Source organism: Corapipo altera, unplaced genomic scaffold (genome assembly GCF_003945725.1).
Source record: "Corapipo altera isolate COAL_440 unplaced genomic scaffold, ASM394572v1 23, whole genome shotgun sequence".
Lineage (NCBI taxonomy): Eukaryota > Metazoa > Chordata > Aves > Passeriformes > Pipridae > Corapipo > Corapipo altera.
The window spans coordinates 17,993,989-18,019,910 of NW_020884878.1; the positions used below are offsets into that span (position 1 = coordinate 17,993,989).

The 25,922-nt window shown below is 40.0% G+C and overlaps 1 long non-coding RNA gene across 1 annotated transcript in view; it reads left to right on the plus strand.

The window, feature by feature from the left end:
* LOC113944562 overlaps positions 1-20,037 on the plus strand; it is a 30,428-nt gene extending 10,391 nt beyond the window's left edge. Inside the window, exon 3 of the long non-coding RNA XR_003526724.1 lies at positions 19,860-20,037. This is a non-coding gene — a long non-coding RNA (uncharacterized LOC113944562). The remainder of the gene's footprint in view (positions 1-19,859) is intronic.
* The last annotated feature ends 5,885 nt before the right edge of the window (positions 20,038-25,922 follow it).

Consider the following 25,922-nt stretch of genomic DNA (forward strand, 5'->3'; position numbering starts at 1 on the left):
ATCCATATCTCTCCAATTTAGAGAGAAGGGTTGTCAAGGGCCTTACAGATATCCAGGTGACATCCATAGCTCTTTTCTTGTCCACTGATGTAGTCCCTTCATCATAGAAGGCCACTTCTTGTTGAGATTTCCAGGTTCCACTGCAGGTTGGGAACTCCTCACAGGTGTATGAACACAGCAAATTTTCATGGTGCTCTACTTGGCTTATAATCATAATAGGATCTGCAATAGGAGAGGATGTTGCTGCTGTTATTTGGTTTCTTTTAAATACATCAATGGAACTTCAATCTTTGAAGTTAATGCCTTTAAAATCATAGTGTAATACAGCCTCACTGGAATATCTTAGTCCACAAGCAATAGCTGGTTGCTTTGAAATGTAGAACAGGCTCCTATCATATACACAGGGTGTAGGACTACCTTATTCTTGTGCCTTTCCCTAGGTATCTATCACTGGTCTCTGTTTACAGCAGCACAGACTTCAAGATGGGTTCTTTACATGCCTCTGTTAAGACTAATTCTTCCAGAATTGAGTCAGTTCTGCGACTGCACACTCAGTGACTATTTGGTAGTGTAGGAGACCAGTTTTCAGGCTAGATTGGCCTTTGGTCTGGCCTATTACAGTTCTTGTATCTTCCATATCTGTTCTCTTTGTTGGGTGAATTTTGCATTGAATTGTACATCAGCCAAAGGTATAGCCAAAGAAGAGAAATGTTTCATTTGAAGACCCATCTCAAAGAACCTTTTCTTTGTGGTCACCAGACATTTGTCATTTTATTTTTGCTAACGTGACTGTAGTCTTTCCATCTAGCTTTTCCAGGCACGAAAGGTTTACCCAAGTAAAGATCCACTGTCTGGTTTTGTTCACCTCCCACTTTGCATTGCTGGAGTTTTTACATTCTGTGGACTGAAAAATAACCAAATACTGAATTGAGTCCATTGATAATAAAAAAAGATCTTACAAAGACAGGTGCTGAGGGTTTGTGCACTTGAATATGTGGTTAGCAAAAAGACCTGTAATATCAGTCCAAGGAGACACGTAGTTTGTAGGTGGTTTGTTTTCTGTGCAATTTTGTTGTTTTCTGTGCAATTTTATTGTTTTCTGTGCAATTTTGTTGTTTTCTGTGCGATTTTGTTTAGAATGGTGTTGTGTTTGCTGGAAATGTGAAAAGTGGAAATGAAGAAAAATTTATTGATCAGTTAGTGAAAACATTAACTTGTATCCCTGGAGAATGTTGTTTTCTTTTAGATTTACAGTGGTAAAATAATGTCTCAAAGTAACTGAAGGGCTGTTTCTACCCAATTTACAAACGGTGGTCTGACACAAAGATTCCTTTATTGTTGTATCTTCTTCTTTGTGTTTCTGAATAACCTTCAAGAATGCAGTGAGTCCAGAACTGACATAAACTTAGCCAGATGTCAACATTGTATGGATATTTCATGTTCTGGTACTCTGGAAGTACGAGATTGTGATGCCTAAAAAAGTTGAATCTGGGACACTGCTGAGTGCTTACATGCACATCAAAATATATCACAGAATGACAGAATATGCTGAGTTGGAAAAGACCCATCAAGTCCAGCTCCTGGCCTTGCACAGGACCCTCACCAAGGGTCACAGCAAGTGCCTGAGAATATCATCCAAATGCTTCTTGAACTCTGTCAGGCTTGGTGCTGTGACCACTTCCCTGGGAAGCCTGTTCCAGTGCCCAACCACCCTCTGGGTGAAGAACCTTTTTTCTAATATCTAAACTAAATCTCCCCTGACACAACTCCCAGCCATTCCCTTGGGTTCTGTCACTGCTCACCACATAGGGAGGTGTCAGACAGAGTACACAGATACATGGAACAATACATAGCCATTGATTAAACTTAGGTTAAAATAGTGTATTCCAGCATTTACCCACCGTCACACTAAACTTTTCTTATGTTTAAATTGAGCTTCCTGTTTTTCACTGTGTGCCCATTGTCTCCTGTCCTATTGCTGGATACAACTGAGAAGAATCTGGTTCTGTTTTCTTTCCTTTTTCCCAACAGATATTTATCCACATTAAGAAGATTCCCCTTGCACCTTCTTTTCTCCAGGGTAACAATTCTACCTCTCATCCGCTCCTTGTATGATAGATGCTTCAAACCCTAAATCATCTTTGAGGCCCTCATACTGAGCTTCTCCACTATGTTCATGTCTCTTGTGCTGGAAAGCTTAGTCCTGGACACAGCATTCCGGGCAGGATCTCACCAGTGCTGAGCAGAATGAAAGGATCACCTTCCTCAGCCTGCTGGGCAATGCTGTCCCTCATCCAGTCCTGGAGGCTATTTGCCTTCTTTGCCACAAGGGCATGTTGCTGGCTCATGTTCAGCCACCATCCCTAGATCTATTTCTTCAGAGCAGCTTTCCAGCTAGTCAATCCCAGTCTATACTGATGTGTGGTGTTACTCCAACCTCGATGCAGGATTTGGCATTTCATTCTGTTGATTTTCATGAGGTAGCTATTGATCAGGGTCCTTCTGATGGCAGCACAAGCACCTGGTGTGTCAACCAAGCTTCCCAATTCTCTGCAAAATTGCAGAGGGTGCAGTCTATCCCAATGTCCAGAGCATTAATGAAGGTGTAAAATATTACTGGCCCCAGTATCAACCCCTGGTGTACACCATTACTGACAGGCCTCCAGGAAAGATATTAGCAGATGTATCCTGATTCTGCCACCAAGATCAACCAACTTATCTTTGTGTATCAGTCTCTTCTCTGCAAAATGAGGATAAGGATATTGGGCAGATTCTGTAAGGTGGTTTGAGAGCTGTAACTGTAAGTGCAGGCTAACACAGCAGTATGCTTCTTTGGTGGTGAATGCTCACCGTGATGCAGGAGTAACAAGTTGCTGGCTAAATGATGGTGGGATATAGAAGTATATGACAGTCACGAACAATGACATTTGTGATTTTGCAAAAATGCATGTGATTTATTCTGTTTCCTTTTGTGTTTTTTTTTCCCATGGGAGAAAATTAGGCAATTGCTTTTTCCAGTGCTGAGGTATAAAGTACAAAGCTGATTCTGATGAAAAAATAGCCTATGATCTCTTGATAATTGATCAAAGCAGGTGATTTTGAACTTGTTTTAATCTATTATTTAAACAATATGCTAAATAAAAAACACACTTGATTGAACTTTGGTTTACCTTTATAGTTCTTAGTGGTTTTCCTAAAAAAAATTCACATTCACTGTAAACAAGTCAATTTGTGGCTTTTACTCTGATTTTCAGAGGTCTGTCGACATTACTCCTCTCCTTCAACCACTGCACATAGCAGTACAGTTCACATGGTACCACCTAATAGCTCTGATTTTTCCCAGAAATGTCAGATCTCCTGTGTGTATGTTGTAAAGGCCTCTTTTGTATGAGTTTGAATGAATTCTGTAGGTATTTCTGGATATGGGGGTATAAATGGACACCAGAAGACAGTAAGTCAAAGAGGGAAAAGATTGTGCTAAGACATCATGTCTGAAAGTCTTCCAAAACCTAATTAGCTCTGGAGTCTCGTAATGCTGTTGAATCCACAAGCCTGTTAATCAGCCATATCTGTTGAAGGCCACCAGGCCACCAGCAAACACCAGGATCAACAATGGGATGCCTAACTTACACCACATCCAAGACAGTGGTGGCTGCTCTCTGCAGACAGGAACTACAGGTTGATCACCATCTGAAACAAGGGACCGCTGGAAACACTTTCTGAACCCCTGCTAGAAGCCCTTGTATCAGTAGGATCTTCTGCTTCTAATGTAATTGGCTGGGATTGGCCTCCAAGCTGTTGTTCCAACCCAGGAACTCTGCGTTAGTGTGTTGGTGTGAGCTGTGTGAAGGGGATCTATTGCATGTAGCTATCTGCTATTGATATTAACAGCTTGATTTTATTATTAATAACAGCTTTATTTTAAAAAAAAGTGTTCTTGTAAATATGGGTTATGATTTCTGTCTTCTTCCAACTTGATATTTTTAACATATGCACTGAGTAATTCAGGCACACAGGTAAATCTGTGTAAGTTCCTCAATGATTCCTGGCAGGTAATGAGGCCAGAACAAGCCTGGAGGGCCAGTCAGGGTACTTCAGCTGGCACATACAGGGTCTATATGTCATAGATGGGACCTTCCTATAATTCTATTCATATTCTTTAATAAAATTAATTGTACTTATCTAGACTGGTCAGGTTATTTTAATGGGTGCCACATTTCTTAGATACTCAGATGTGAGATTTGGGGGTTTTTTTTGATTGGTAAATTGGATGTTGGATAGAAATTATAATTTGCTAAAAATTTGCAATAAAGTATTAAAATTGTATTAAAGTACCTGAAATATGTTAGGCACATATACTAACTTAAAAAAAAAATTATTAAAATGCAGGCATTTTATTAGTACTTGGATATTTCATTATTGGATATCTAAACCGTGAAGGCCAGAAGCAAGAATGACATGCTGGAGGACAGAAAGTTTTATATGAAAGGGGGAAGGATACCGGCAGGTGAAAATAGGGTTGGAATATATATTGAGATAGACTGGAAGAGCGAGGCTTAAGTTTGCCACATTTTGGAAGTGGTAGATATCATTCTCTGCTCTCTGGCTTTTAGATGTGACTGAAAGTGGGAATATTAGTTTCATTCATTCTCAGTTCCTTGGTGAATTTCAATTGTCACTGAGTTAATGCATCTGAAGAAAATCATCTCTTTTCACTTTCTAGCTAGCAAGAGAGAAACTAATTAAGGCACAGTTTTTTGTACAACAAAAGCTGAAAATACTGGAACAATGAAAATACAAGTTTTTGTTCTGTGGTGAAGACTGGAAATATGCTTGCCATGAATAATGATGTTTTATAGTAATGAAAGACCTACTATGTAAATTTGTATTTGTCAGAGCTGCAAAATGGAGACTAAGTACCAACTATGCTGCTAGTGTTATGCAGACCTTTGATTATAAAAGGCTGAGTTCTGTAGAGCACACCAGTGCACAAGAGACAGGCTGGTTGGAGAAAAAACTCAAGACTTTTATTCCCTGCAAATGCAGTTCATTCAAAGAGGTGTTCAGCCTACTGGGAATATCTATTTCAACCTAGACATGCTTTTATTGTGTGCTTCACATAGGGCATAGTTTTAGCAGTCCCCTGAAAAATTTAAATCTGCATGAAACATGGCACAAGCTTGCAATGACAGTAGGATGGCTTTCAGGAGATCATAGAGCGCCTTTTAATATTCAAGTGCTGTGACTGTGTATCCATCAAAAAAAAAAAATCTGTGGTGAAATCATTAGCCCTAAATTTTAATAGAAAAAGGAAAACCTGTTAGTTCTCGAGATCCTTACAGCAAGATTTCAATTGACTTTGAGGCAAGGATTTTTCTCAGTAATAAAACTAGTAACGGATTCAGTTGTGACAGTTATTACTTGTTTATGTTTTGCTGAAAGGTGATCTAGCAAAGCGTAATATGTCACTCTGCATTTCTCAGCATGTTCCTTATAAAGAGCCATTTATGGGTAACCTTAAAATTTCAGGGAAAAAATATTCTATTTTATTAGCTGAATATTTAGTTTTCCTTTTACTATTACCAGCATAAATGCAAACACCTTACAATTACTGGAATTATTCATGGTGTGTAAAGCTGTACAAGACAGAGGAAAAGCTAATTTTCCTATTAGGTGTTTCTCGCTTATTCACTTCACCCTCATGTGAATTAATCTAACACTAGGCACCAAAGCATCAAATGTGATAATAACTAGTGGGGGATGTTATTTTCTCATATTGCTCATCTGTTGAAATTTTAAATGAAAAAACCTTATGGAATCCAGCTCATGAGATAACCCTTCACTGACAAAAAGTCAGTATTCATTCAGGATCTTCTCCTTGATTGATCAAATCATTGTAGGAAACTGAACAGGGATAAAACTTGCTGCAGGCCTCATAGTGATGAAATGCTTCCCCTAGGTGAATAATTCCAGTGTTCACAGCTGAAAGACATGTGTGGCAGGTCCGTGAGGAGAAACAAGGTGTCTAAGAACACCAGGTTAACCCCATAAAGGGAGCTCTAGAACAATGATGAGTTGCATTATCTTCTGTGATGGCCACAGCTACTCCTTCTCCTGGTCATTTTGTTATACCCTTCCTCCTTGAATAAAAATTATGAAGTGCATATATATTAAAGAAAAAGTGTTAAATGTTGCTTTTTTAACCTAATTTAAAATCTTTATAACCTATTTGAAGCCATGCTTTTCCAACATCTGTAGCTGAATTCAAGCTCCTGATCTTTCAGGCTTGCAGTTTGAGTATGCTGTTCCAAGAAATACAAGATTATCATAAGAAGAAGAGAACTGTTGACACCAAAATCACAGATTTGCTCACTCCCTTTTGTTCCAGACCGAGCATCATCCCTAGAGAAATAATTTCTCCTTAGTGTTCCTGTACAAATCAAATCCATACACAAAGAATTCTTTCCCGATGCTCTTAACCTATCAGCTTTTCATTCTTAAGTTTGTGTTCCTTAAGACAAATATCAGTGTTGTGCATGTCCTTGTGAATCAAAAGACCTTCAGCTCTGTGGGGTTTAACCTGTTTTACTTAAGGGAGGCATTGCTGCAATTGTATCTCAGGTTTCTTCCCTATTTTTCCCACATGATTGTGCTTTGAGACTGAAGACAACTCCATGATGTGCTATGGAGGGTGGGAATTTGGTGACTAATGACTTTTAATTTCTTCTGCTGTTGTGTGAGTCTGTAAAAAGAGAAAATCTTAGCAAAGCATGCTTGTCAGTAGCAAGGTGAAGTTTGGATAGGGTGATAGGGCCCTTCCAAGTCTTGTCATACCTGTCTGTCTGAGTTAAATGACACCTAACCTTGGTCAGGCCTGGAAGGACACTTTTCGTTCAAAAAAAGAAAAAAATGTACACGGTGATAAGACCATTTCCTTTCTCACAGCGTCTCCTTTAATGTCAGGCCTGAAATATGAAGTCATTAGGGGATATTAAAACAGTGCTGACAAACTAATTAACAAAAGACATTACGCCGGATGGGCTCAATTTATCCTTTTTAATGGTTCTTATAAATGGGTGCCGCCAATTAAAATTAATAAAGATTTACCAGCGATTGCCCAGCATACACTGTTAAAGAGCTCCACTGAAGGTCGCCTTAAAGTCAGCCTTGTCAAAGCTGCAAGTTCAGCTCCAGTACCAAACCATGCCGAGTTACTCTCAGTTACGGTTTCCCAGGCAGTTTCTCTTTCTTTGTATTTGGCTGAAGTTTATACACTTCTGTCTCTGTCTCTCTCAATCCTCATCCATCTGCCCTTTGACTCTATTAAAAAGTATCCCCCCATGCGCTATTAGATTTGTTACAGTTTCACAAAGGAGAATCTCAATAGTCAGTATAATGAGAACTTTGTTCTTTCCAAATCTGTTATGAAGAAATCCTTGACAAACAGCTTTCATTTAAAACCACTCTTTATTTTCCGGCTGTCAAATTAAGGTATAACAGTGTCCCTGCTTAGGGGCAGAGTATGGATGACCAAGAATGCCCTGTGTGGTTATAGCTTTGTTCAGCTAGACCAGACTGAATTCTGCCAGGGCATGCTCTTACGGCTTCCAGCATTTCACTATGTGTAAGTGACTAGGCATTAAAAATGTGAGTTAGGAATACATCAAGGGAGAAGTCTGCTAGTACCCCAGTGACTAAAACTTGGTGACAAATAGTAACTTTGCAATCTGTCCACCAACAGGAAAACACCTAGGTAGACTAGCCGTGCAGCCACAAACAGAACCTCAGCTCATCTCTGAGGTTCTGCCCTCCATTTCCATTTTGTAAGGAAATGGGGCAGGTAAACTGGTTGAATACCATTCTTTTTTTACCCATACTTCCTTTGATAGAAATATTGTCAGAAAGACTGCTGTAAGTGGCTAGATGGAGATGCAGCTGTAGCTTTTGCTGAGTTGTGTTGGCAGGTGTGTGCTGATCTCTGTGGCATGGGCACGTATTGGCTGTAATGGGCAGGAGACAGGCTGTGGTAGAGTGGAAATGTCTGCTTAAGAACTGAACTTTCACTTTATGAGAGTACAGAGCATACTTACCTGCTCTAGAATGTTCATTATTTTTCTATTACTATGAAAACATGATTTGTATGATTTGGCACAACCTTTTTGTGTTGGTTCTGTTAAGGATTCCTCAGAAGGCAGAACTGCTGTTGTCTTCTTATGCACATTTAGAACTAAATCCCCAGTGTGAGATGGCAAGACATGCTAACATTTCTGGAGAGTAGCAAACAGTTCCAGATTCTTTTAAGTGCCTGGTAAGTGACTGCTGTATGCTGGAAAGAGGAGACTAGAAATGGTATCCTCTGTTCTGTTCTTTGTAAAAATACTGATGAAGCCCGGTAAATTAACAGTTCAAATAAAGGAAAGAGACCCGTGGGAGCAATGGAAAAGGCATTGAGAAACAGCTCGACTGATTTTGTGGGAAACCACCCCAGGTTGCCATAGCATGGGCAAAGTGACCCTGCTGAGTCAGTTGATGAAAGTTCTGGGAAATGAGAAGGATTAGATCTCTGAGAACTTCAAGAGAGGTGAAACTACATGTTGTTGTAACTATCTCACTGGAGCTAGTTTCTTACTTTCGTTACTTTTGCCACCTCATTTCCCCATTTTGAGTATGCTAAGCACATACAGGAAGTCTATATAGTATATTCCAGCAGTGAACATGTCCTCCTCGTGAAGCTTAAAGGACATGATAACAGAAAAAGATTTTCAGATTTTCTGAGGAGGAAGTAGGGAGGGGGTAGGAAGGAAAGGAAGGAGAAAGAGAAGAAATAAAATTGAAGAGGAAATGAAGAGAAAATTAAACTGAGACATTGTTACTGAGTAGCATCTTCCAAATTGCTCTTAACTCTGGCGTGAAATTTTAGTAACTCCTTTAGACAAGCACTGATAATTTTTTTCCTCACTTACAAGCACTATTCTTTGGCAGAAAGGTACATTATTTTTTCCAATTAGAAGTATGACACATTAGGACTAGGGGTCAAACTTTTGATTTTGGAAGCAAATCTTCTACTCTATTGAAAAAAATCTACTGCAAGATTATAGGGTTATAAATGTGAGTCCATTCAAGGTTTTTCAGAAATGACTTGTGGTTTCAACCTATCTGAATTTCTGTATTTGTTTCTCTTATATATGCTGTGTGAGAAGACAACAGGCATAGATCTGGAGCACAGACAAGGTACATTGTTATGGCAGTTGATGGGAAACCTTGAAGTCATTATTCTGAGTGGAGAAGGGCTAAATCTGTTACCAGGCTTCCTGTAGAGTGAAGCTCTCATCTGTGGCTACATCTGATAGTTTCAAAATACATCTTATTACAGAGCCCTCAGAGTTCCTCTTGAGCTGTTTGAATACCTAAAAGCCCCAATAGCAGCAACATTGATAGGACCAGTTGCCCAAAGCACATTCTCTGTTGGCTTGTCTAGTAAGTCCATATTTAAGTTGATGACAAGAAGATATTTGCACACCACTTCAGCAGAGATTTTAGTAGCATGCAGACTGTACTCTTCCTATTCCACTTGTTTAAAGTCTACTTTTCTATAGTGTTGAAAATATCCTTAAAATAAGTATTTTCTTGAATTCTGTTACTACCCCATGTCCAATTATACTTAGTGTCACAGGACTATAAATTGTTTACTGTCTCATAGTAAAATTTTGGCACAGATATTTGTGACAGAGGTCTTAATCTTTGTAAATCTCCCTAAATGTCGTCTCTTGTGTCATGTTAAAATAACCACAATCCTTTAGGCTTGTGATGCTTAATAACAGTGCTTAGAACAAAGATTATCTTCAGGTAATTAATTTTTTCTCTTAATTTTCTCTCCTTTATTTCTGATACATATGTAAACAAGAGCTTTGTTGTGTCCCTGTAAGCTGTTCCATATTTAGTATTCAGTTTTCATGTGATTCTGGAGAAGGGAAAATGCAGAAAGAGAATACATCTTCTAATTTAAGAAATATTCAGCTAATGACAAGTTGTATGTATTTTGGGTGTTGAGACTTCTCTTACCTGATCCCCTAACTGCCTTGTAGTGGAGGATCCACCTACTTGGGACTTTGCTTTGTACAATTCAATCTTTTTCAATTCACAGTTGCTTTGCAGGTTTGCTTGAGCTATATCCCCACTAAAATGGGTAGAAAAAAACAACAGGTAAGGACCAAAAGTGAAAACCAGTAGAACATTGTGATTTCAAAAAGTCTAAATAGCATGTGAGAGATTTCACTTTGTTATCAAGGTTTGTTCCTAAAAACAGTGGCTATTCTGGAGCTTTCTTGGCTTCAGCTCCTACAGTGTTCAGAGCTGAGGGGACACCGCGATTAACAGTGGAAATTCTCTCAGCACTTCTTTGGATCTTTGCATACTAATGGGCCATATCACCTAAACCCCTTGGTATCCTGGAATCTTCTCATTCAATTAACTTACAAAAATCCCTACTCTTCAGAAACAGCCATATATAAGCTACAGTCTTCTCTGGCTTGAAAGTGGCACCACTGAAGTTTGTTTGTGTACGTTTGGGTATGAGCTCTCATCTTTCCATATGTAGTGACTCCCAATCAAACTTATTTAGGATATGTTAAAGGGGAATATTGGGGCATATATGTTGCAACCTGGTTCCAGGTTGCAGTTTTGCAGTTTTCTCAAATAACTCTGCACTGAGGGATCACCAGCTTTTGCCTGCACTCACAATTAATCGTACATTAATCGTGCCCTCCCTAATTCCTGCTTCAAGATAAATCTCTTGAGCTCTCATTATTTGGCTAATTGCTGTGGATTATATGGCAGTCAGTTGCTCTTTGGCAGGGAAAGATTAATGGAGGACATTTCCTTTGTTTTGATTTCATTTGCTAATTGCTGTATGGAGAGGTGGCTATGTTAATTCATCCTCTCTTCCTGTTAGATAGCAGGGTTTTGTTTAGCATGTGCTGGGAGAGGAGTAGGTTGACAGGAATCCTAAATGTTTCTTTGTCTTGCTCTGGGGATTTGGCAGGGGGAGGTTTTCAGGCAGTAGGCCGGTTTTAGCAGATCATAGACTGGGTGCTCATATTCTTGTGTGCTTTTTGTATGTTTCCAGGCATAGGATGTGCTAACTATATGTGCACAAAATGAGGAATAAAAATTTTTCTGCAGTTTTTCTGCTGAATTGTCTGCTTGTTGATCTCTTTATACTTCTATCAGACTCGTGGCAGAAAGTCAGAAGCCCACTGAAAAGCCCACGCCTTTTAATTGAGCATGTATGCCACCATTCTGGCCCCTGGCAAGACAGGAAGTCAGAGCCTGTGAGCAGCTAAGCACCCAGGAATTGAGTGTTGTTACTGGCTCTGTTTTTATTAGGTAATTTAAAAAACAACTGTCACCAAATGTGCAGTTCTCTCAGCTTTAGGTAGATACAGAAATCTGAGGGAAAATGGACAGATAATTGAGCCATTCACACTTGTTAGCCAGAAAGGAGTCCAAGCCAGTCACTGGTGACTGAAAATTACTGCCATCTGATGCCTGTTCTCTGGCTTTTGCAAAGTGTCTGGACGTTCCTCTTTCCTGCTGAGACAGATGTTTCCCACTGCACATCTGCAGTCTGGGATTTGTACTAATTGCCCTTTTCCATTGACACATTCATCCACAACCATGAAAAATTCCATCCTCACCACAGCAGAGAGGCCTCAGAACAGAGGAGTAACATCTGAAAGGCATAGTTGCGATGAATTTGCCTAGTGTCTTCTATAATTTAATTATTCTGTGAATAAATGAGATACCTCAGTCTCCAGAGTTATCAGCTTGACAGTTTTTACTAGAACAAAATTCTTTTGATTCAGTGGCTGCAGCAATTAATTTAAGGATCCAGAAATAAAGTCTTTATTATAAAAGACTGCCAGTCTTTCTACCAAGAAGGCTGTCAGCTTGTCCTCTTAGTTTGGGGAAGATGAAGAATCTGGCCATCTTTGTGTCTGGTTGCTTCAAAGATCTTTAAACAGAGCACAATAAATTCAGCCATGGATAGCGATAGAAATAATTGTGCTAAACTGTTTATGTTTCTGATTGTAGCAAAATGGAGGGACAGGCTTTAGTTATCTTTCTAATTATTACTGTTTTTTTAAGTTCCTGCAGAAGCCTATCTGTTTTCACTTTATGAGAGTATAGAGCATACTAACCTGCTCTAGACTGTTCATTATTTTTATTATTTTTCTATTGCTATGAGAACATCTTTTTTTCTCTATTTGATAAACTCCTCAGAAGGAAACATTTTGGGACCTCTCACAATTTTGTTGCTCTGCTGTTCTTGCTATTGTTTCAACATAGGCTCCCTGCACTAAGTCACCAGCTATTTCTGCTATGCCTGCATTTCTTTTTGCATCCTTTTTAACTTTCTCCCCATTGCCATGAGCTTAGTCTACAGTGGATCTTCTTGGCTGAGCAGTCATATTCCATTTCCAATAATGTCCATATTTCAAATAACCATGCAATGTCATATCTGATCTTGGACATCCCTGGATTACAAGCTAGGACTCTTTAGGCATTTCCTTGATCTTCTTTAAGGAAACCATAATTTAGTGTTCAGAGTGCATCCTGTATGCAAGCTGTCAAAATTGCTTTGTGTACGTCTTCAAACTGTATTTTATGTCTCCCAAGAGGATGCTGATTTCAAGAGGCTGCCAGGAGTTTTTAAGATGCTGCCCTGTTTCAGATCTCTCAGAAGATGGCTGGGCAGGTTCAGCTCTGCTTTGTTATAAATGATTCCATTTGGAGCACTTGGACCTCCTCTCATGTCAGGTTGGCAAACTTCAGCCCCAAGCAGGACTCTCGGTATAAAGTAGTTGTTGGCTGGAATGTGGAAAGTGGTCTTCAGAAATCTCTTCATAGCTGCTGAGAGCTTTAGAATTTACTGCTCATGATCTAGCTGTGAAAAGTGCTTTATTTTGCCATATGTGTCACTGCTACAATGTTTTTGTAATTGTGGGTGAGGGTGGTGGAAACATGAAACATTACAGGACATTTCATGTTAGAAATTAGTTTAAGATAGGCTGTGACTAGGAGTGTTTTACAGTAGGTGTCTGAGAGAAGGCCCACTATGAACTAAGTCATGTGGAAATGATTCCCAGACACTTAATGTACTTTGCAATTCCTAGTACTTATTATCCATGGCTCTCAAAACTCTTTTGAGAAAGGTTAATGCTGTGAGAAGTCTTTAACACAGGGGATATTGTTTTGCATGGAATAAGCTCACAAAATCACAGAGTAGGATGTTGAATAGGGCAAGCTGACTGGGAAATCCAAAGAGGAAAGTTGTTTAGGAAAAGGATAAGGCTCAGCTCCTCAGATGATTAAACAGCGTGTAAATGCATGGGGTACTCACTGCTGTAAGTAAACTGTCTGAACTTGCCTTAGGAGTCCTAGCTCTTAATTTATGTCTAAATTCTGGCTATTACTCCCTACTGCGAACCAATAATGAAACAGTTGCAAGGCTGGATAGTGGCATACTGTTCAATATGAGGGAACAACAGCATCAGGAGACGAGGACCTCTCCAACGCTAAGTGATAAGACAATCAGAGGCCCGTGAGAACTCTTATGGGAACAGACAGCATTGCCATCATGATACTGAAGCCATGAAGCCTAAACATAGAGTAGCTAGTGCTGCCTTGAAACAGCAAAGAAAAAAATGTGTTACAGTGACCTAACACTCAGCTAGAAGTGGCCTTTTTTGTGCACGTGTAAGTGCATTTGAACATTGAACTGAGATTATAAATTTTTTAGTGGGCATGAAAGTTGGTACTGGAAACATGGACTTGCCTACACCATTTGCTTGGAAAGCAGTTCTTGATGAAACATCATTAGCAGCAAACTCAGTGGGGGAGTGGAAATTAATTTCATAGGCCATAGAATTAAAAACAATCATGCTAAGTATTGGGATCAGTCCCTTGCAGTTTCTGATAAACCTGAAAACTGTGTAAAGGGAAGGGGGTTAGGACATTTAGTCATGTGTCTCTACTACTTTGCCAGCTGTTGTTAGTTCTAGTAATAACTGATTCTTCAGGGTGACTTTCCTGATCTCCTAATCTTTTAATTAGCAGGAACTGATAACAAGGAGGTGACCTCTATAGACAGGGCAATGGAAATTATATTGAATCCCAAACAGAGAGGAGACTTACACTATTTTAGAGTTGAATACTATTATTTAAGAGTTTTTCCATACTGCAACATTGTTCAGAATGTAGCATTTCCTCTCTTAAAATAAATTAAACATAGGTGGAGGACACTAGAGTATGCACCTTTGAAACTCACTTAATGTATTATTAATGCATTGCTACAGGAACAGAGAATGATAACCCCTGCATACCCACACTACACAGCTATTTTATTTATGCCCTGAGTAGGAGAAATACCATCTGTAGCAATAGAGGGATAGGATTGGCATGATCCGTCAGACTCTTGACAAAGTCTGCCAACTGCAATGTCTGGACTTCCTCTGCCTTCTTTCTTAATTTTGTGCTAAAATTTGCCTATTTCTTTCATGTAGACATGACTCCCAGTAGTCGTAGTAGTAATAACTGACATCTAAGTGTATGCTTTTGATAAAGTTGATGCTGATTAACTAAAAATAAAAATCCATCTCAACCACAATGCTCTGCACTGTCTCATCTTCCAAGCTTGCCTGGTTATAACTTGTCTGATAGAAATGGAAGGCTCATTCTTCTGTTGCTTGGCCCTTCAGATAGTCAGAAGATGTCTACAGAATTTGCATTGTCTTGTTTTAATTGTGATGGATCATGAGTATTTACTTTCTCTCCAAGTGTGCAATCACTGTGATAAGCCTATATCAAATGGTCTGCTCTGCTGTTCCCCAGAGGTGTCAGTCTGCTTAATACTAGGGGCTTCCTTTGTTCAGTGTGTGCCGTGTAAGTCTTTGAGGTTTCTCTAGCGTTGTATCCTCAGCCTACTGACAGCACAGAGGCACTGAGCTCTTCCACAGTAAGTGAGCTGCTGGACTTCCCTCTTCCCAAGTCAAAGAGTCCAGAGAAATCAATACCTGCTGCCTAATGCACAGGTCACATTCTTGCAGATCCTTGTAAACTAGAGACCTTATAAAGCAGGGACCAACTGATATTCCCTCAGTAAGGAAGGTAGCCTATGACTTTCCAACCAATGGGGAATGTGCTGCCATATACCTATCGAGCCATGCTACTTCATCTGTAAGAGAACATAACAGAAAGGGAAGTATTTTTCACACTTTCCTTTTTCCTCATTGAAAAGAAAAAGAAAAATCTGGTCAAGGAAATGTAGAAATTATCATCAGGATGTGTTTCTAATTCTCAGGTATGTGATGGGTGTTTCAGGCAGTTTTCTCCTCACTGAGGAGAGACCTAATGGCAGATATGGGGTCCTGTGAAATCATTTTACTTCCCTAGCAGTGACGCTACAGCTACAGTTTTGATTATATGTAACATGGCTACATATGGCTGTTGTACAGCTGTTTAGTACACACTGTCTCACCAGCTGCTGTCATGGGGTCAACTGATTCCTGAGGCTCAGTACTACCTGTGCCTTATAAAGCCAGATGTGGAGAATGTATGGAAAGCTCCTTTGTGTTATAGTACTATGCCATCCAAGCTGAGTTGGCGTTAGGCCGGCAGAAGACAGAAAACGAGCTTGGTGGCAGGATGTGGAGGATGCCAGGTTGTCTTGGAGTTTTGAAATGGACCTGTGCTTTGCTGCCATTTCTGTTAACCTACGTTTTAAACAATTTTTAAAGCTGTGTTTCCTGCTGGTTTTTAAAAGAGGAAGCTAGTTGGGTTATACACATCCAGTGAGGTGGAAATATGTGTGTGTTAGTTACTCTTTTGATTTACTTGCTCCTGCAGAGGTGAAACCACAGGAATGAGCCATGACCACATGGGTCCAGTCACTACAGAACCAGAAGATATTGACCCTTACCCTAATGCTGTTGTAGTTTATATGCAACTGAGTTGATTTCTATGAGAAAAGGATGATTTGTCACGTAGTGTTTGAAACATTTTAAGGTTCTACCAGCTTTGTAAAAATATATGGAATTATCAATGGAGAGTATGATGCCTGGCTGTGCAATACCCTGGGTGATTGCTAGGGCTTGACTGTGAGAAATGATTTATACCATGGTAGTGCAGTTTGAAATTCCTAAGGGAGCATAAGCAAAGCAGTTCCATAATTCCCCACAGTTACAGAAGGAATGCCATTAAAAAATTAACTTTGTTGCAAAATTAAATTTAAAATGCAGAATGCAATGAGGCAGTGTCCCTAACAGAGACCAAAAAGGTCGTATCCATTGATTTTTATTTTTCTTCATGGGATGTTGCCATCTGAGAATAATGTCATGTCCCAAGTTGAATTCCAAAATAGGTAGTTTGCAAGTGCATTTAATCAATCTGTAATTACTGACTTGGCTTCAGATAGGAAAGTATGGTCAGTGAAATGACAGGCTGGCTACACTTTCTATTCTCCTCCCAGGACCTAAGGAAAGGCCATGATAACCCAAGATCATTGCCTGAATCTGTCCCAAGAAGGCTTTTTGAAATGACTGCCCTAGCTTCAGTAATTCCTGCATTGTAATATGGCACAAAACACCCTGATTTCTTGTTGTCATACATGTTCTGTTCACTTGCTTGAACCCTTGGAGAGAAAACTCCTCCAATATAGCAACTAGCAGGTGTCCAAAGTGGATTATAGCCTGAACCACTACCCCAAGAGAGTATCTGTTCTTTCTGGGAAACAGCAAATGCACATCAATCAGAAAAGCACACACAAAAGGCATCCCGTAAAATGTTAGTAGACCTAGATGTAGCTTTCTGGCCTTGTAACAAACTTAACTGTATTAAGTAGGAAAAAGATATCACCAGTCAGTATATTCTGATGATGTCTCGTTGGTCCTCTTCTTCTGGTCTTCTCGGTGGTTGCAGACTGTATCTGTCAAGTGGTGGGGGGAAAGAGTCCACACAAATCCTGTTTCATGGGGTTTATATTGTGTGGAAGCTAGGTGGAAACGCTCCCTGTACCTCCCCTGGATGATGTAATAGTTGATCATGAGACATTTCATGAGTCTTTGACACCTTCTAAGATGTTGCAACTGTCTCTTACTTCAGCATAGTTGAATCAATCATGGCCCATTATGGTTCATCATGGGAGATGAATAGCTCAGGCTTGGTGTGAATGTCTTTGGTTCTCCCCAGAGGGGTTTTCACAGCTGAGTCATCATATAAGAGAGGACACTGTCATGATAAGAAGGACTATTCCACCTCGAAAGATTTGCCTCTTATCAGCCCTTATCTGGAAATCCAGTTTGTAGCTTCAGGTATGCACACCCTTTTGCACCTGGGATAGTTGGACAATAGTACCACCTTATCTCAAGGTCCTTCCCCAGTCCAAATTAGTAGACATACCCAGGGATGGATGGCCTTCAGTTGATGAGCAGCTGTTTCTTTGCAGTGTGCTACAGTGGACAAAAGTTTTTTGGTGATCTTAACAATATTTAAGCCCTTAACCATTTCAGTATCTCACAACACTTGAAGCCAAAAATGAAGAAAGAGTTTCTGAAACATGCAGTGAAAAGATGAGTCTTGCAAACATGCAGAATTGGCATAAAGAGTGGGAGGAAAATAAACCCTCTTATACTGTAAGAAAGTCCTAAGGAAAAGGAACAGTAGATTCTTCAGTAGATTAGAAGGATGATATTAGCTAAGGATATCACTGTCTTTTTCAACTCACATGGACAAAACATCAAAGAGAGAAAGACTTCTTAAAGACTAAATATGTGAGATCAGTCTTCAAAAAAGACAGGGAATAGCTCTCAGCAATCAATGCAGTTGCTAATAAAGTAGCACAAACAAAAGCATTTTGGCATTTATTAAACATTAGCCTGTGTTTGCACATAGATAATATGGACAAAAGGATCCCTAGGTGAAGAATCTGGAGTCTGCAGTAAAGGGAATTGGCTCCAATGAGGGATTATGAGTGTCTCTTTTTATGGAGCAGTCATCTTCAAACTGTTTTGATCCAACATCCTTAACAGTAAAAAAAATTTTGAGCATGTCTGACCAAGCCTGGCCCTTTGGAGTCAGTTCTTGAATCTGCTAGGCTCTGAAGGAGTTGCCTGATTTTCTGAGCTGATGCGCACCCCTTGCTTCAGCTGGATGAAATCTAGGATGGGCCACTCTCTGCTGGAGACACCATAAGGCCTAGGGAGACACTAGGGAACAAGACGAGTAAACTAGTAAGACTGATGTTTTCAGAGAAACTTCAACTTTCAGTGCTTAGATGCCCACTACTTGGATTGATTATGAAAGCCCCCTGCCTTTGTTAGGGTGGATGTTCGATAGGAAGTGTTTTCACTGTTCTTGGAGTCTATGGAGAAATAAAAACAATTTAGTCTAACAGATAACAGTTTAAACACAAAAATAACCATTTTTTGAAAGTAGTATTTCCATCTGGTTGTAAATGAGGTATCAAGCTTTTCATTAGAACATTATCTGTGATCTACAATATTCAATCGTAAACTGAGAAAGAATAGCAGCATTCAGCCTGTTGACTGTTAAAGGTTTGATGGTTTAGGACAGAGAATCAAGAAATTTTTGGAAGCTGGAAGTTCTTATCTATAGTTCTAGTCTTAGAAGTGTATAACTTATAATTTTTCAGTATAACTTAAAAATGCAGTACTTCAATTTTTTTTCCTTTGTTTAATCAAAGTCATGTCTTTTTGAGTTGTGTGGTGGTATTTTTAATATTTAGCAATAACATGATTTCATTTTAACTGCCGGCTATGTGAACAGTGCATCTAAGTGATTCCGAGGAATCCTTTTTAGCTCTAGCAATCTGGTAGATCAGCCTGTCAGGTAGCAGAATTTTAATTTCCAATGTGTTTACATGCATAGATTTAAGGTGAAAAATTATTTCCTTGTCTTTCCTGTGTGCCAGGAATCAGGAAGAATGTTTGTACTTAGTAAAAATTCTCAGTTGTCTGGAGTAAAGAAAGGAAATAGGCTCTGTATTTATACAGGTTTTTTACTAAGTTTTCTCACTGTTGAGCAATATGTAACTCCAGGAATATTAATGTAATCCATCAGATTCATTGTCATGTTCTTTGGATTAAGAAATACACCTAAAATCCAATTTCTTAGTCCAATCTTGTTTCAAGTCCAGGAATTTGCAAGGTTATATGGATTCATATAAAAAACTTAAACTGAGGAACAGGAAATGTGATCTTTAATGTGTTTTAATCTTGTCATGGAATTTTACATTTTAAATTTCAATGGAAATACTAATTTTATTTTGGTGATCACCATTGCCTTCTTTTTTTTTTTTTTTTTTTTTTTTGGCAAATACATACATACTGGTTTGCAAAATATGATAGTATTCCTGACCAGGAGGATATACAATACCTATACCAGTCTGAGTCAAGCAATGATGTCGTTTAATGTGCACGCATTTAGGATCCTAATTTTTGCATTTTATTATACTAGAAAATCATGGGTTCATTTTTATCAGAAGATTAATTTGTGTCAAGATCTAATTAGATTGAAATTGGAATTCAATTACGATGCACAAATAGCTTTAAATTTTTTTATTAGTTATCTATCCAGACTGTTGGTGGTAGTTTTACTTAAAGCTTAAGAAAATATTTTTTACTGAAAACTGAGCATTAAAAATCCATCTATACTTAGGGAATTGAACAGATTGTTTCTGTTTGTTCACGTCCTTCAGTATTTTAAACTAGCTTAATTTACATTCTCACACCTTATTTTTCTTAATGTTTTTAAAATAACAATGAGCTTTCCTGGTTTTTCAGCTCCCAGTTGATTTCTCAGCTTTCAGTGCACAAGTCTTTGAACTGAACTAGTTGAATAGACTAAAACATCTCCCTGTACTAAGACAAAAGACTCCTGTTGTCAAAATAAGGTTCCTGTTTTAACAAGCCATGAATCTAGAAGTTTGGACAGTGGGTTATATGGATTTAATGGTTTGATATAAAGTGCCAAGTGAGAACCTGTACTACTTGCTCTTTTCAAGTTGAATTTTAAACAAATTATTAAAAAAAACCCCAAAGAGAATATGCTTCTGCACTCCAGCTGCTCTGGTTTAGAGTCCAATGTAAGTTTAAACTACCTATATTGGTATCTATTTCTATGTGTCCTCTGACAGCAGCAGTGGCTATTGAATGATGAAAGGAGCAGGTACTGAGTAGGTTGCATGTATACATGTTATTATGGAAGTTACGTGTTCATAATTTCATTATATTCATTCTGTCTCAGGAGCTAATTCTAGTTTGTTTTTTCCCCCTCCCTTGTAGACCATGAGAATAGACTTAGGAAACCCATCGCACATTAAAAGTCTTGACTCGGTAAAAAATTAAATTAGAATTAGTGTACAGGGATTTAGGTAATAAATGGTACAAGTCCTGCAGACCCCTGACTTGTAAAAGCAGCCCAGGACTGACCACTTCAGTGTCTCTTCAGCAGTTCATAAAGAAGATTAAACTGGTTCATACCAAGTGAGAGGGCCTGTTCAGGTTTTCTTAAAATGCAGCCTGCATTCTTCTGTGCTGTTCATCACCTGCCAGGTCATCCTCTTGCACAGTCATAATACTACTAGCTGAATTTAGTTTTTTTTCTGTCTCTTCATAAATCTGTACTGCCAAACAGTTAATAGCAGGACACAGCAGCGAATAGGCATGGAGTAATCCCAGCAGATGGATGGCTGTCTCTCTGCTTCAGAGTGAAATGTCTGTACTACTGAACAAGGGGTGCCTGTATTGTACTGTGAGCCCCCTCTTCCTTCCTTCTGTGCTCCACTTTTGTCCAGAGATCTTTGCTGCTTCAAGGCTGGGTGCCCCCAGTGAGTATGTAACACTGGTGTCTTTTTTTTCCCCCCAGAGCTCCCTTTGAATTCTCTGATTTAATGCCTGGAGCTCTTTTCAGTCAGCTATTCAGTCAGCTGCTTTCCCTTAAGTTTTTCCCCTAGGTGTGTTTAAAGAGTGATTTGAAGGAAATTAGGCTGGTGAGTCTTGTTCTTTTTATGATGAATAAATGCCTACCATTCACAAAAAAGTGTTCTCCCCTCTCTTACCACTCCCAAGGAAAAAGATTGCATCCTCTGCTATGGTTCCTATAGGAGGGCTTTTCGGAGAAGTCGAAAAGAGACAGGGAGCTTTCACCATCCTTCATAACAGAGTTGTTGAAGCCTTTTCTCCTAAACAACAAAAAACCCTTATCGCCTTTTTTACTCTCGCCTGCGCTTAGAGCAAAGTTAGAGCTCTGTGCTTCTGATCCCGATGAGATGCGGGAGGGAGCTCTCCCTTTCCCTACAGCTCCTGGGAGGCTGCTCCTGCCGTTCGGCCGCTGGCCACGGAGCGGCACCACAACACCACGGTTGGCGCGGCGGGACCTCCCCGGGAGAGCCGCGGGAAGGGGTGGGGGATCTGCCCTCGGGGGAAGCTCCACTTACCCTGCCGAGAGCCGGCTGGAAGGCAGGGCTGGCGGAGGGAGCGCTGCCAGCTGCTGATGGTTCAGCCGCTGGGCCTTGGCCGCTTCCTGGGTCGGCAGTCCCACGTCTGCCCGCGCTGCCCTGGTCTGCTCCCTGCGGCGTCGAGCCCGGGCTCAGGGAACACTGCGAGCTCCAGCAGCAGCCCTGCATTTGTAATGGGTTAATTACCCGGCGGCAGGGAGGAGAGCAGCTGAATGAGACAGCGTGACTTCCCTGGGAATTTTGTCACGTCGCCCCACACGGTACTCGGGCGCTGCCCTCATCACCACCAATCCTCAGGGTACCGCTGCCTCCTGCCAACCTCTTCTGTGTATGTTTCGATGCCGCATTCCAAAATTCCTCAGAAATCTGGAAGAGCTTTTCAAAGTCACATCTTAAAACAATCTCCCTTTTCACCTGAGAATAGCAGACACTCAATGAAGGTCAGTCCAGGCTTCCAAGGGGTTGAAACAACTACACAACTATTTCATGTCGCTCATGGCACAGACTCATTGAACTGTATGTGCTGGTTGCTGATAGGAGTCTGGCCTGTATCACTCCTGTAGCTCTACAGGAACACAGTTGTGAGAGCCTGATTCTAGATTGTGTCTGACTGTAACAGAACGTATGAATGTTGGCTACTCTGGGGACCAGTGCACACTGAAAGGTGCAGTGGAGACCTTTGAAAACCACTGTCTTGTCATTTCCCTCCATTAAAGGCCACCATTTTGCTAAATAGAGATATAGGGAAGCCCAACTCTGCCTGCTGCCATCTTAGCGCACAGCAGCCAGCTCAGTGGTGGGGCAGGAGGAGGTACTGATGGATGGTCATGTTAGGCAAGGTGTCAAGGGAATCCTTGATTACAGTTTGATCCTTTAACTGTCTAACTGAGGTAGGGAATTGATCAGGCCTTCACACTTGAGGGAGGTTATCTAGAAGACAAGTTAACATAAAATGTATTGATAAAAGGTCTTTCTATTGCACAAAAAAATTTTGGGTGCTCAGGGTCTCCCCAGCTGATCTGTCTCCAGTGACATTGACCAGATGATGCAGCTCAGAACATGGTGTTCCTGCTTGTGCTGGTGAAAGGACTGAGCTCAGAGCTGGCTTTAGCCCAGTGTACTCCTTGCCTTCTCAGACCTGAGCAGATCGTGGATCGTGAAGGAGTATGGAGGTACCTGGGAACAAACACATCCCTGGACACTAGTGGAGAGTGTGAAAAATAGATGGCATGTGATAAAGCAGCTTGTAATTGTGGGAGTTTGTGCACTGAAGAGCTTGTACTTGTGGGTACTTACAGAGAAGTTGATACTCAAGCAAGGTTGTGAGTGCCTTCCTGTACCTTGCCAAAGTAGCCCTGTCCACTCTATGTCTTGCTTTCTGCCTCAATGGAAGATTTGGTTCCCAAACCCCTGCTGTACAGCCATATAGTAACAGATGGTCATGAAAATCCTGAGTATTTGGTTGCAGTAGAGTAGTAGAATTCCTTCATCTCTTGATGAAACTGTCAAAAGCTGCAGAGACTACAGAACTGAGAAGTAGGAAGGGCAGTTTGTGGCTTCAAGCTTTCTACAGGAACTGTCTCATGACACCAGTTTTCATAGTTTGGAGGCCCTCCCCTTAGATGAGTAAACTGAGAAACATGGTGAGAGGTTGGAGTCCAGAGTACAGGTCTCTATTCAAGGGATAAATCTCACAGGAAACTCTTTTGCTGTCTGGTGCATAAACCCTGATATCCTGCAGTCCTGTAGTATCCTTCTCAGAGCACCCCAAAGTACTTAGCTATGTTTTTAAATGTCCCACTGTCCTACAAATTGGTTCAGAGTCTGAAGTCCTGATTGACTGATGGGGGCCCCAAGGCATAGAACTGGGTTATGTGATTGTTACAAGGTCATACTAGTTTATCAGCTCCCATTTGCTGGCTTAAAACTTTAAAGGTTTTACAAAGCTTCAGAGCTTAAATCCCTTTTCAATTCTCTGGCTCTGTGATTTTTGCCTTTATTTATTTATTTTTTAAATGTAAACCAATTAAATCTCCTCTGGGCAGGCTTCTCTGTAGAAGATCACATAATCTAACTCATGGTGGGAAGAGACTTGCAAAGCTGTACATGCTAGACAAAAACCCTGCTGAGTCTTGTGTAGTTTATTTAACCTCTGCAGAACCTGACACATGCAAAAAATATTTTTGCCCTATATCTGAAAAGAACAGGTGTGCTTGTGTACTACAAGACGATCCATAGGCCCTTCCAGTCCATTGGTTACTATTAGTTACTATAAGTGAGCATTAAACAACACTCAAAATGAGAAAATCCTTTTAAATGAGCAAATTATGGGTCTTAGGAAGTCTCTGAATTACTGATACTAGCTTTTGTTCCATTTGGGCATTTCTTCACTATTTCAAGGACTGTGAGATCACCTGGAGAAGATTTATCCTGGATATGGAAGACAGATAGGAGGGCTCTAGTTTCCTATTAGTATTGTTTGGTGGTGACTACATCACTACACATCTCCTCTTCTGCAATTTTCCAATTCCCAGCTATGCTGTGACTGCATCCTGCCCTGCCTTTTTACACCAGAAGTCAAAAAAGAACAAGGGAGTAATGGAAAATCTGATATGAAAGTCAGTTGCTAAAGAATAGGGATATAATTAATGCCAGTCAACATAGTTTTATGGAAACTAGGTCTTGTCAAACAAACTTGATCTCGATAATGTAATCTCAAAGAATGGATTGTTAAAGGCAATTGTATAGATGTGATGTACTTGTACTTTCATAAAGCATTTGACTGAGTACTGCATGATAGTCTGGCTAAAATTTTAGTATTATACGATATCAGTAAAGTGCCTGTTAAATGGATTAGGAACTGGTTAGCGAAGAGAGCTCAAAGGCATCATTTGTAGGAAGTATCACTGAATGAGAGTGTGTCCAGGGGATTTGGCAAGAACTGATATCAAGTTCAGACTATTCAACAGGTTTGTCCATGATTTGGAAGTAACTATAAACCATAGCTGAGTGTTAAGTTTTGCAATGTCACAAGATAGGATAATAAATAATGAGAAAAAACTGTAATATAAAGTGATTAGCATCACAAGGAAAGGTAATTATAACAAAATATGTATTAGCAGTCATGTTCACAGTAATACACTTGGGAGCAAGTACTGTATCTTTTGGTCCTCCATTCTGTAGCCTTACATTGAAAAAACCTACTGCATTCCTTAGAGTTGACCACATGATCAGGGAGTGATTTTTAAACTACATGTATGACATTGACAGACTGCTAGCAGAATATAGCATGTAGCTCTAGTACATAGTTTTCAAAGGAATGTAGAAAAACTGAAGGAAGCAAAGCAGAGGAACTGAGACTACTTGGAATGAGAAAATAGAGCTCAATGAATTTAGTTTCAAAAGCTTTGAGAATGACAGTGCAGAAGTACCTTAATGGAGAAAAAAGTGCCAGGTGCACTTTTTTTCTCCACCGTGATCAGAGGACCCTTTCATGACAACAGGAACCATTATCTGGAAGCTAGAACAGTTTATATTAAAACTGCTAGAGTAGTTTATATTAAAAATAAGGTACATTTCTTCCAATAGAAGAAAGATCAAATTCTGGAAAGACTAGCAAGGATGCTTTTTGTTTTGTACATTCTCAGCATCTATCCAGTGACTTAACTAAAGAATTGTTTTAACTCATTATTGTTATGCTCAAAGTGTAATTTTGTGTCTGAAATACAAAGGAGGCCATCCACATGGTCTTCCTGCCCTTAAGTATGACTCTGTGAAGTGAACAAAATGCTAAATAGCTTCCTTTTGACTAAGCGTCATCTTTGTCCTTGCATCATATGAGGTCATATGCAGCCCTGCTGAGTCTCACTGTGCCAGTATTCAGAAAGTACAAACCACATGACCAGATGATGTATTGTGTATATGTATACACTCTCTATTTATATATGTCTATACCTTGCAAGAACCTATCTTTCTTCTTGTGCTCCCAAGCCACGAGTGTGTTTATAGGCATGAGAAAAAGCCTTTTGTTAACAGCTTGTGCTGCATTTCCAACCTGCACCTTCAGTCAGCTTGCCTAGTCAGGCAGCCTGCTGTATTTCAATTTCATTTTCTGGCCCCTCAACCTGCACTTAGAGCTCCTGACTTTGCTCGGTCCATACTGCGCTAGATCCCTATTCCTCAGCCTAGAATGTAGGTAGGTTATTTCTGGCCGTCTCTACTGGAGGGAAACTGTTGAAAATGAAAAGGGTGGTAAGGAAGTCTCAGTAGGGCCAAGTAAGAAAAAGCTCTGCTGTGTCCCCTTTCTTTACACCTATGAGTTTGCAGATCGAGGGGAGGGGAAATGTTGGAAAGAGGCCTTGGACAAAAATTAATAGGCAAAGATGGG